The sequence below is a fragment of the Lissotriton helveticus genome, chromosome 7, assembly GCF_964261635.1.
Source record: "Lissotriton helveticus chromosome 7, aLisHel1.1, whole genome shotgun sequence".
Classification (NCBI taxonomy): Eukaryota; Metazoa; Chordata; class Amphibia; order Caudata; family Salamandridae; genus Lissotriton; species Lissotriton helveticus.
In genome coordinates, this window is record NC_136068.1 from 4,020,911 (window position 1) to 4,034,119 (window position 13,209).

At 42.4% G+C, this 13,209-nt stretch overlaps 1 protein-coding gene across 1 annotated transcript in view; it reads right to left on the reverse strand.

Annotated features, from left to right (window-relative positions):
* The window catches only part of APOE (apolipoprotein E), a 632,892-nt gene that overhangs the window by 254,195 nt on the left and 365,488 nt on the right, over positions 1–13,209 (reverse strand). The gene's annotated exons all lie outside the window — the stretch shown is intronic.

Sequence of the window (13,209 nt, forward strand, 5' to 3'; positions counted from 1 at the left end):
GCTCATGCTAGAGCACCATTTCACATAAAACCAAGAACTCTGCCTCCAGGATTGTTAAGGCCTGCCATAGGAGTGACTTATAGATGTATATGTGTCCAGATATAGGTTTAGACATAGGTATACTACATCTAAGCAAGGGGTGATTACACGACCTTGCCCCAGCTGAGTGATCAGCCAGTTGTGTCAGTTTGGAGGGCCAGCCAGGGGTGGCAAAAGATATGCTGCACCTCTTGGTAGGCCTTGGATGCACCTAGTACTCTGGACAGGGGCTCATAAGGTGACCCAATCCCAATTGGTGATGTACCTAAAGTACATGGAGTCCATTTTACAGTGAGAGCAGATAGCCTGCGGCCCAGATTAGCAGGATCCCAGGCCAACTAAGTCGAAAACCAGCTAAACACTAGGCAAAAAGTTGGGGGTAACCATAGTCAGGCATCCACCCTCCTACAATGGGTATTAGGAAATACTTGTTTTTTTAGTTTGCAGTTGTTTTTGCATCTCTCTATGCCGCTGGCACCCCCTGGCCCCCTCTTCCATACGGAGGGAGGTGTGCCCATTTATGTTTGGAGGTCCTATGAACTAGAAGCCTCCTGATCTCTAGGCATCCATTAAAAGCCCTGAGAGGAAATCCACAGATTATTCACAAAATGGCCACAATAAGATTAACACAGAAAAAGGACAACCTCCCTTGATCACCTCTAATAGAAATAGACAGAGGACTTCACTGCCAGCACTAGTTAGCAATCTGAGCAGCCATCTTGGACTGTCCTCGTGCTACCGCCCTCCCCCTAATTGAGCAGCCCACTACGAAGACAGTTCCTTTTGTATACACGCCGTAATTCTAATCTTCACCCACGCTACGGAACTCACCGGGAATGCCATCTATTCCATCACCTACCCTCCAAACCTTACAAAAAAACAGCAAAATGCTACAAACACAACCTAGTAAAATCTCCTCCTGAAACCCCCGTCTCTGGCCCTTACTTCTCTATGCACAAAGGGCTCATCAAGAACGACATCCTCCTCTTCACCAAAAGAAGAGCGCAATGGAGAAAAGCCTTTATCGCTCTCTTCAAGATCTCTTCCATGAAGAAAACAGCGCACGGATTCACCCTAACTATCCTACCTTCCACATTCTTCAATGTTGAAGCCACGGTTAATATCTACCACAACGGAATCATCCTCATTCAATCCTCTGACCACAACCGTAATAAGTTAGACCACATATTTCCACTCACCAGGGAGAGAGTCTCGCTAATGCACCCCTCCTCTTCATCCAATCGCTGCGAAAGCCTCAACTCCCATCTTCACCCAGTTATAATTCAGGATTCCCAGCTATCCCCTCTGCTCCGCCACAAACTCTAGACCTCAACGACTCCCAACCGAAGAACTCATCCCACCTTACATCCGTCTCCCTCCTACCCCCCTCCAGCATACTATCTCGCCCTCCTTTCCCTGCATCACCTCCCCCACCCTCCCCCTCACCAGCCTTCCAAGCACCTCCCCTCAGTCCATATTTCCCACCGATACTTCCTCGAAGTATGGCGCAGCCGTCTCTCAATCTCCCCACCCTACACTCCCAACCCCTCCCCCGCCCACCACCACTAATCCCAACATCAGTTTTCAGCCCCTTCTCCTCACCAATACAGATCCAAGCTTTGCCCTCCTCCCACCCCCCACCCATCATACCCCCCCACCCTCCCATCGCACCATTTCTCATAGCACTTGACTCCAGCCCACCAATCCCAACTCTACCCCCACGGATCCCGACTTAACCGTCTCTTTGCCCCCTCTCCTCCCTGCCATCCCCACCGGTACCCCTACTGATCTTGACCTAACCGTCTCTCTATCACTTTACCCAACACCTTCTCCATCCCCCCGTCCCCCCTCACCACCTCCCTTAGCTCCCCCCATCAGCTCATCAAATCCACCCCTACCCCCACTGATCCTGATTCAGCAGCCGCTCAGCTCCCCCCCATCCTGACCTTCCCACTCCCCCCTCCATTGACACATCCACAGATAGAGCACTTTGGGGCATATTATCAAGGGGCTTTATCTCCGCTTTTTTGGCTTTAAAAGCCAAGAAAGCGGAGATAAAATTATCTCCCTATTACCTAGCTGTCGCTAACACCAGTTAGCGACAGCTAGTAGGAGATAGCGACCATCTTGGGCCCCGCTGTGCATGTCAGTGATATTTATCACTAATGACATGCAAAGTGGGCGTGCCAAGTTGTTAGCGACTGGAAACAGTCGCTAACATCTCTATCTCCTATTACCAACTTTTGGAGATATTCGCGCTAAGTGCGAATATCTCCAAAAGCTAACACCTGCCCAGAGCAGTTCTTAGCCATGTTATCCAATGGGAGGTGGATAACATGGCTAAGAGCATTAGCTCGGTAATGCATGAATATCGCTGACTTTTCAGCGATATTCATGCATTGCGGCCGTTTTTTATCGCATTTGCGATAAACCTTGGTAATACCAAGGTTTATCTGCAATAAAAATCGCCGCAGCTCAGCGGTAACATTTTGTCTCTAAGCAAGCAATAGTGATAATTATCGCTATTGCTTGGTAATATGCCCCTTTGTTCTATCCCCGACGACGAACTCCCATCAAACGACCCCACAGATGCTACTACTCAGCCCATTTAATCAGTTTTCCTTTTCAATATGTATACTCTCACGCCTGTCCCCTAACTCGACCAAATACCAGCAATCCTCCAGGAGGTCAAATCTTACATCCGGACCCTATATGATCTGATCTTACAACAACCCAAGCTCCTTCGCGGTAAACAGGAATATAGATCTTTCCCTCGATCTAAGAACTCCAGTCATACCCAACATCTTCCTGCTGACACCCAGATTCAGGGATCTCCTCGTTGGAGCACAGTACCGCACCCTAATGCCCCATCCCTTCCCAGTAGGGTGGTAAACCCGCTTTCCACCACAGAAGTAGGGGCACCCTCTTCATTCATACGAGCTTCCTCCCCCTCCTTTGAACACTGGGTATACAGCCCTCCCTTCCACAGAATCCCAAATTGAATCTAACCCTATCAACTCTCACAGAGTCACTAGACACAACTGCAAAGGCATAGTTGAGAACAAACTCACTAGAATCCCCCTCACAACCGAACCGTATACAGTACCCAACACGACGCGACTACATTGTATTCTCCTTAACTGCAGATCCGCATCCAGACATGCAGCCGAGATAGCTGACTCATTACTGACTAACGAACCAGACATCCTGTTCTGCACCAAAACATGGTTAAATGACACTTCCACTCACATCTTGGACATTTTGTTACCCCCCCAACTATGACATCACCAAACTCGACAGAACGGACAGACCAGGTGGTGGTATAGCCTGCATACATCAGAGCAGCCTAACAGTGTCTAACTCCAATGCCCCAGCCTTTTCTTCCTGTGAATACCTCTGCTTAAACATCGCCAGTAACAACAAACAAATCTGCTCTTTTCACATTTTCTATCACCCCCCTGGAGACAACCTCACATTCATAGAGCAACGCATGGATACTCTAGCGTCAAAGAGCAGTCATCAAAATAAGCAAATATTCCTGGGGGATTTCAACCTCCACTGGGACGACCAGAACGACCCTGAGGTAAATAGCCTCGAAGCCTTCATCACCAACCTTAATCTCAACCAAATATGCAACAGCCCTACACACGACAAAGGTGCAATTCTCGACTCAGTAATTTCTAATGCGGACTCCACACTGCTTGACTCACTCCTCCCTTGCGACTGGTCTGAGCATCAGATTATCACTTTCAAAGTCCTAGAAGAGGTTCAACGTCTCCCAACACAACCCCTGAGACCGAAGATCTGGAAGAGAAACTGGAATAACGCTGGCTCAATCCCAATCAGTTTTCAGAGAAGGTCATAGCACCGAAACGGCCATGACGCATGTAATTGATGATGCTCTAAAAATTTTGGACCAAAATTTCTTTCTTTCTTTATTTATTTTTGACATTTATATAGCGCGAACAAATGCCCATGGGCGTCTCGGCGCTGTAGATTCCATGCAAGATTCCGGAAGGAGTTTACTGATTGAACAGCCAAGTTTTTATCAGTTTTCGAAACTGGAACAAGGATTGGCATGATCGAATCTGTAGTGGTAGAGCATTCCAAAGTCTGGCTGCTGTCACCACGGATCGTCTGTCTCCCCAAGAGACAGTCTGGGTGCGTGGTACCACTAGTTGATGAGCTGTCAAGGATCTCAGTTGTCTGGTGGAGCAATAGGCAATAAGCTGTTTTATAAGAAATTGAGGGCCTTGTTTGTGTACCGCTTTGTAGGAAAGGCAGAGAGCTTTGAATTTTATGTGATTCTTGATCGCCAGCCAATGATAGTTTCGAATAACCTGCGAAATCGGTTTAAATTTGGGGGTCCTTGAGAGCCTGCTTACTTATCCTTCTCGACCTATCGTCAGCATTTGACACCGTCAAACGCGACAACCTGCTGGAACTCCTGAAACCAAGAATGGGTCTATCTGATACTGTACTTAAATGGTTCGCCTCCTTCCTGCGAAACAGATCACAAAGATTCAAAGTCAACCAATCCCTGTCCGATTCTTTGCCTGTAACACTTGGAGTCCCACAAGGCTCCGCCCTCTCACCGACGCTCTTCAACCTTTTTATGGAACCTCTTACCGATCTTCTCACCCTCACTAAAATCCATTTCCATATGTATGCAGACGACACCCAAATCTATATCAAGATCCACTCACTCGAGGACATCAAATCACTCAACTCCACCTTACAAAAACCCCAAACTTAGCTGGCCGAAAATCATCTGAAACGAAACTCCCTCAAAACGGAATTCCTCCTTATCGCCCCCTCTAACAAATCTTCCACTATCCTAGACTGGTTGAAGCATTTAACAGCTCTCAAATCTCAACCTCTCATCGTCGATTCAGCGAAATTGCTTGGGAAAATTCTTGGCAGCAACTTAAAGATGCAGAAGCATGTCAGCGCTTCCACAAATGGAACCAACTTCCACTTGAAGACCTTGCGATAACTGAAACCCTTTCAGGCAGCCTCAGATTTAAAACAAGCAGTTCAAGCCCTAGTAATACCGAGAGTGGAATATGGGGCAGTAACCTTATGCGGCCTCCCAACGGCATCAACAGCCCCACTAGGAGCCGCTATCAACTCAGCTGCGACACTCATCACGGGCTCAAAGAGAAACTCTCACATATCACCTGACCTCAGAGCCCTCAACTGGATACCGTTTGAAGCCAGAATTCATCTTAAAATCGCTTGTATGACTCATAAGGCCCTCTACCACAACTCCCCGCATTACCTGGCTCAGAAACTGCAGCTCTCTGCGGGCATCAGAGCCTCCAGGAGTGCCAAGACGCTTCTTCTAAAACTCCAACTGAGGAAAAGTTGTAAATGACTCACTCTCCCCACCAGGGATCTATCCAGAAGTTTGCATAATAAAGCAGCAAAGGAATTGACAGGCAATCTGTAAAATTAAAAGACATCTTTATTATAATTAATTATGAGGCTTCGTCGTCCAACCGTAGTTCTACAGCTGAAAGAGGGAGCCTGCCTGAGCTTTCTCAGGCAGGCCTTTTATACAAAAAGTTTGCCCCTAGGCTCACATTCTTGCTGTGACACACATCATTGTAGGTCGCTCCCATGGTACCATAACAAAGCAGGCTATGATTATGAATTCCATTCTACTTGCCCAAACTGACCAACCCATCTTCCATCATGAACATATGTCAAACTTCACATATTTTCCTGTGCAGGCCGGAGAAGCTCACAATAGAACTGGTTTCCTCCCCATCATATAAACAGTCACCTCCCCATTGTAAAAGCCCAGAAGCAGAGAAACAGAGCCAGGTGTGGAAGATAGAAATGTAGGATAAGGGGTGCTTATGGACCATAAACAGGCATGGCTACTGTATTCGGCCTTCTTATCTTGCTCAGGCCAATGTACACAACAAGTTGCTCAGATCTTTAATATAGATTGACTAGAGGGCATGGACTGGTTTGGTGAGGCCAACATCACGTAGGCAGATTCAGCCTGTTCAGGTCAAATGGGAATCAGGAAGAACTCAAGCTAAGGGGTACGTGTCCTTTCATACTTGCTCTACCAGAATCATTGGCTCATGTATATGCCTATGTAAAGGGCAACACCTAAAATGGACGCTGTTCACAACATGGGTGCCTGTGGGCTCAGAATGAATTTGCCAATAACTCCTGCATGCATCATTGTATTGTGATGAAAATACACACACATATAAAACTTGCCATTTTCGTTTCTCTGATATCAAAATCAAAGCAGAATAATGATATTTTAAACACAGGTTCAGATTTCAAAGAACCTCAGACGCCCCTTTTGCCCTTACATAGGCAATAACCTATACTCATGCTAAATCTGAGTCCATGTCTATCTTCATCACTAGCTGGTGTTGATGTAGAAATTGTACAAAAGGAATTATCAGTAAACTCTGACCTAACCAGTTCATGTTCAGGTAAAATATGAAACTCATGTGAAGAAACAGTAGAAAAAAAAGAAAGAGTATGTTGGGAAGTTGGTGCAGACGTCAATTGTGTAGAAGAAACAAACCAAAATATAGTAGCCAATAAAATACATAAAAGTATTAAAATAGATAGAGCAATACCGCACTTAGAGAACAATATTCTATAATCTCTTGCTTTTTATCGTCATTTCTCAATACAATCTCCATTTTCTAATGTCGCTCACGCAATCTTGGTAGAGTACTTCAGCTGTGATTATTAGCAGGTCATAGGGACACTGCAAGTCCTGCAGGCCTACTGCCACTACTCAGGTCACAAACTGAACCGTTTGTACTCCTACGTGACCCTGCAACTGGCAAATGGTAACCCATCAAAAATTTAACAAAAAAAACAAACAAACATAATACAATTTCAGAAAAAGCAAGAGAAAAATAAAAACAAAAGTCAAATGCAAAATACTTGCACAATCCTAAACAGAAAGCAAATCCTAGAATTATCTAATAACATTTTATATAGCTTCCTATGCATTTCAGTAATTCATTATATGTTTAAGTGAAACACTGGTGTTCCTGATCAATGCTCTCAGATGAAAAGGGATACTGTTCCACAGAGAGTGGACTTTATTCTGCTTCTACTAAACAGAATAGTACTTTAAAACAATGCCAGAAAAGCAGCAAAAATTAGTTTCCAAACTTCAAGTCTATACAAGCTCACAGAAAATACCCAAAGTCCGTCAAAGCCTCTCCTGGCAGGCTTCTATTATCCATCAAATCCGCTTCCAGTGTTTTCTTCGCGTTGGGCCTCTTCAAGTCAGGCTTTTCATGAGAAAACAATACTGTTTAGTTGGAGTGCTCTCCGGGCAAAACACTCACAGCTCACTCGAAAGTCTCAATGTCTCAAAACAATGCACCAGTGTCTGTTCTTTGTGGCAGACGCTACAAATGATGTGCTGTTCATTGATCAAGGGCACAAAGCATCTCGTGCAGATCCAAGCACTACTTAGCAAGATCAGCAGCATCTTCGGACTCCAACACTCATCATTTAGTGTCAGAGGACGCTCAAGCTGCTCTCTCATGGGCACCAAAATGTAGTGCCTTTTTCCAAACGTGGATGCTTGGGTGTACTGCCGTTCCACTGGTGCAAAGCAAAAGAGGTGTGAATGTGGCCAAAACTCGGGCCAAGGGCTCAAGGGAATGTACACTGACAGAGGTTTCCAGCACATAACAGGTACAGAGCCCAAACAACAAATAAAAGAACCAGCTCCTCCTTTCTTCTGCAACGCCTTTCGCAAATCAAATGCCTTGCTTTGGAGGTACCACTGATGTCGCGCTGATGATCGCTGTTAAGCTTCGCGACTTTCTTGTTGCACGAATTGTAGAGCCAGGAAATCTATTCATCTCAGAGCGGTCACTGATGGGGAGTGAGCTTAGTGCTGATCACAGGTCTACAGGGAATCACTCTTCCTTTAACTCTGGAAGGTCTAGCAGAGCCTAGTGATGCAGGGAATGTAACACAATTGTTAGTTTCCTTCAAATCAAGCACAAGAAGCAGTTCATGTGTTTTAACAAGGGGACTGGTAAGCATGTGGCCTGTAATTCTGCAAGGGAGTGACAATGTGCCATTGGCATAAAATACAAGAGCAAAGGCAAAAGGGCAAAACAGTATCTTTAGAATCTTCATTTATGTTCTTTTCATTATTCTCTGTCATCTATAGCTACACAGGAATTCTATCCAAATGAATTTCCTCACACAGTGGCATTGTCTAATGGGGTAAATACATGTGTTCCCTCAATGACTAAGCCTAGGTGTTCCTAAATTCCTTATCTAGAACATCTCGAATAGAAAAATAACATGATTCAGATTATCAAGGACATGAAGAAAAGTCCCTTAAAAATGTGCATTAAGTGCACTATGCAACACAAAGGCTAATGATCAAATGTGAAGACAAAGAACAAACACTAGAAAGTCCTGGTATTTGCATGATTAGAACACATCTAATTAAAAAAATTGAAACAGCAGAAACAGAAGAGAACTGAAAAATTAAAAATAGACATTAAAAATATGTCGTACTAAAAAGAATGTAAACTTGAGATATCTCCTATTGAGATGGAAAACTTGTATTGGGTCAATTAACCAGGCTATCACTATCCTGACAGTCAGTCTGAAAAGACATTTGAAGTAGGCCTAAAGAAAATTCTTGAGAACCAGTCTGGTCACACAAAAGGGGATAGTATGTAGCATAAGGGGGGTTCCTAATACATCACTGCAGTCTAGAAGTGTGAACATGAACAATACACCCATAATAATAAATGGGCTGACTGGTGAAAGGAAGATGGAGAAGGGAAAATGGACGTAGAACACAACTAAAATCTTCAATAACTAAACATGATGCAACATTGGTCAGGTAAGGAGCAAAAAGAAAAATCTATAGGAAGGACAAGAGTTTGCTTGGGTGGCCTAAGGCGTGTGACGCAGCACCAAGAGCACAGGGATACATGAAAGACCAATGTTACAGAAATTTAACTCTACCGCTGACAATCTATACCCTACACGGTAATTCCAACTAATGTTCAGTTGTCTCTTCAGGGAAAGAAAAAAATGAATCCATAGGCTAATCAAAAAATGCGATCAAAAAATGCGATATCGAAATTAGGCCACCTTTAGTCACGGATCTATAATTCCATCCTTAGGCCCAATCAAGGATACATAAATGCAGAGCTGCCTGTCCTTAAGGAAAAAGGGCAGTTAAGTGACTAACAACGGATGGCACACTTTGATCCAGTATATCATTTTAGTTTTCTTAAATATCATTACAGCCAAATTTAGGCATGCACTAGAAAAACTGCTGCCTTACTCGCTCACAGTATGAGGTCCATATCTGTGAAATTTATCTTAATACAATATTCATCCAATTTATTGTGAAATAACACATATCGTCATATGTGTTCCTTCACAGCACAGGGGATAAAAAAATACACATATCAAGCCATCTCAAGCCATAAGATATACTTGCTGTATATCAAGCACAAGGAAAAAAACAGCCCAGACAAACAAACAGCATATATGAATAAGCGGTCATGCATAATACCATGGCACATGTACTGTATACTATAAACCCGCAGCCCAATCTCAATTGTCAAGTCTAAAATCCTATACCCTACTTTTGACAGCAGGGCATCAGGTAATTGATACTCTGCTGTAAAAATATTATGTCGCTGTGTCAAATAACGCGTTTCAGTGGACCAAATGTATAAATGAAACATAAACACACATTTTTTTTTTTAAAGAAATTACGCAAAAAAAACATTTCTCTTCAACCAGCCAACTCACGTGTCTTGTGAATTAATCCATGAATTATCTATTGGAAGAAGCAGAAAAGATACACAACACACACATTTCTCATAATACAACATCAATTATAACCCTTTTTATCAAACATGACACAATGTGACATACAAAAACTTTTCATTATTTACCTGTAACTTTTTGTCCATGCACCTTGCAAAAACGCCCATTCTCACTCAGGCCTAAGGCCTTTAAGTTGCAGAATTTTGGGGAAGGGCTTCTACTTATCGCCTATCTAAAACTTAATGTAACACTTCGTTTTTCTTTTTGTCAAATAAACTTAACTAAAAAAAATCATTAGTTCCTAGCATGGAGACACACATATACCAGTTCTACAGATCATTTAGCAGAATGTTTGATATATTTTTTTTTTTAAAGAAATCACTTTTGCATTTGCCTTTTCTAAATCATGTTCCCTCATTTTACACAGTGCTTAATTTGTAAGACATGAAGTGCAGGTGCTACAATTTTGCATGAGGAATACCTTTCCTATTTGTTTATTATCTCAGATGTGCGCTTTTAACGCAGATGTAATGTGAATGCGGCAAATGAGAACAAGCCAGCCTGCAATGAATGAAGGTTACAGATTTAAATCATATACAAGCAACTACATCTCATATAAAGCGCTTGTGTGCAGCATTTTGAAAGCAACTGGGAGCTATGCAAACCACGTGTGGGCTCTAGAATCCTTCAGGGTACTGACAAATGAGGCTGCAGTTTTTCAAATTAAATAGTGTTCCTTTTATTATTATTAGCGGGATGCAATGCTGTGTCAGCCCTGCCGTATTTCTAATTTGAGATAAATGTGTTGATGACATAATTTACCGAACAACAAGCGTTTTGTGGGAACATGCTGGAGCTATTATTTATTCTTTGGCTAAAATGCAATCATCATTTGCTGTACATGTGCCCTGCATCCTCTGCTCATTTTAGTTCAAAAACAGAAACCCCATCCCAGCTAATGTCAAATTTGTAACGCTTTAAGAAGACACTTTTAAATTATGAACATGAGCAGGAATTAAATTTATCGGAGCAAGTCAGGCTATTCAAGTGACCTCAGGTCAGGACCGTGGCTGGGGCAGGGATTTAAATATAAAGAGGCAGCTGAAGTTAGCATCAAATGCATGTTTAACCATGTCATGCTGCATTCCACAGGCGAGGCCCTAATTAAAAGGTCACAAATGTCAACAAGACAGCCTTGCAAGATAACATCTCGGCCGCTACTGCTGGAACACGTTATACAGGTTCTGCCAGTCCCCTGCTCATGGTAACTGAAGCTGACGAAAGCCAGTAAGTTTAAACACTTCCACATAACCTGCAATATTTCACTATATTTAAAACAATTTCTATGACACATTGACTCGCTGAATCATAAGAAGGCACAACCTGCAAACATATATTATGACCTAAATGTATGCATTTTACTGAAGTGACGCTTTAAAAAGGGGCCCTGAAACCATTCAAAACAGTCTATTTATCTGAAAATCGACTTTTGCATTCTGGATACTAAGAAATAAATATCCTACAATTTTTTTGCATAATGGGTATTACTAGAATGTCTAATATCAAATTTAGGAGTCATACATTTGAAAATAATTATTTATACCTTATAGAAATGAGCTTGTTTGCGCCTAGGGTAAGGGAAATTGCGCACAGAAGTGTTTGGTCATTTTCGTGGTACAACATAACTTAAATCAAACATTTTAATGCTAGGGGGTCATAGTATGAGTGTTAAGCTTCACAAATATTAAAAAACGATTTTTGTAGCACTTGTTTTTAATTATTATTTTTCATAATTAATAATTTTTTCCTCCTAATGAAGCCTAATTATTGCTATTTGTGACTGTTCTACATGTAAAACGCTCACTACATCCCTAGTTTATTATTTAGATACATATTAACACACAAACCTAGGCGCAGCTGCCTAACTGGGAATGCGTGAGATTACTGCGCCATATTTATTTAAAAAGGACTGTTTGCAAAATTCCACCACCCGTGTTTAACTAAAGAGGTGCTGGCTGAATGAACATTCTTATTAGATATACTGCAGCTGAAAAGACTTGGCTGTGAACATCTAACACCGTGCGTCTAAAGAACAGGCAATTTCGTTTTTTCATTTTTTTCTTTGGAGCCTTATTTACATCTATTGGACGTGACCCATACACATACATACATTGAGCTCATTCCAGACACAAAACAGAAGGGGAGTCAAACACTCAGGCCACACAAAACAGCGTGCTCTAATCATTTCTTGTAAATAGCGCCGTCGCAATTTACAACAAAACCCACAAACAACATAGACATTTAAACACACATTTTAACCCATAGGTCAACACTTAGGACAGAAACAAGGAACAGCCTACAGACTGTCTTCAAAAATAACCTGCCAATACTAGTTGTAAACCATATTTACAACAAAAACTTTTTTTGTTCCTATTTTTTTTCGTTTTTTTTTTTTTTAATTCTTCAACAGATTTCCAGAAGGCTGCAAAAGGGACAGCCTCACAGACCTTTAGAGAGAGCTCATAAATTGGAGTTCCAACCGGAGGTATCAGACGCGAATCCTCCAACCGGGAATCCTTTGTTGCAACCTAGTCAATACTAATACAAAACAAAATACCGCGACCAGGCATCTGCGCTCACTAGTCGGGTTTCAGACTTCATGGGGCTATCTCCAACGATATACACGCAAATGTACGTGACCCACGGTTTTTGAATACTGCAGTGTTCAAATAATACTAAGGAACCAATACTGAGGAAGATTATCCAACTACAGCAACCTGCGATAATCTGAACCACAGCAACCAAAGGCCTACCGAACGAACCAAATGTACCGATACCCGAACTGAACCGAATGATTATCATAACCAGAATAACCAGTGATAATCTTACGAAGGACTGCGTCACATTTCTGCGACCAATAAATAACCAAGGACTGCGTCACATTTCCGCGACCAATAAATAACTAAGGACTCAGAACCAAAAAGGAGTGGGAGCGACCCACTTATTCTTCAATTAAAGCAGATGGAGAAAATATCTCTTCATTAACTGCCTATACAAATTGCAATTTGCATATACACAAATATTTGTCCAAATTATAACTGTCAATTCCCCACTGCACTAACAGTCTGTTAAAAAATACTTACAGCAAAAAAAGAATGGGTTCCTTAGTCAGGAGTGGCAACTTCAGGAGAGTTTTAAGTCAGAAAAATCAAAAAAAACATACTGGGCCACAGAGACAGATAATCCCCCAGAAAACCCTGTGCCCAGAGTACCTCTTTTTGGTAGAATTCTGTCTTGTCTTCCCCAGCAGTTTTTCCATCCCTTGACAAAACACTACTGAAGATAACCACT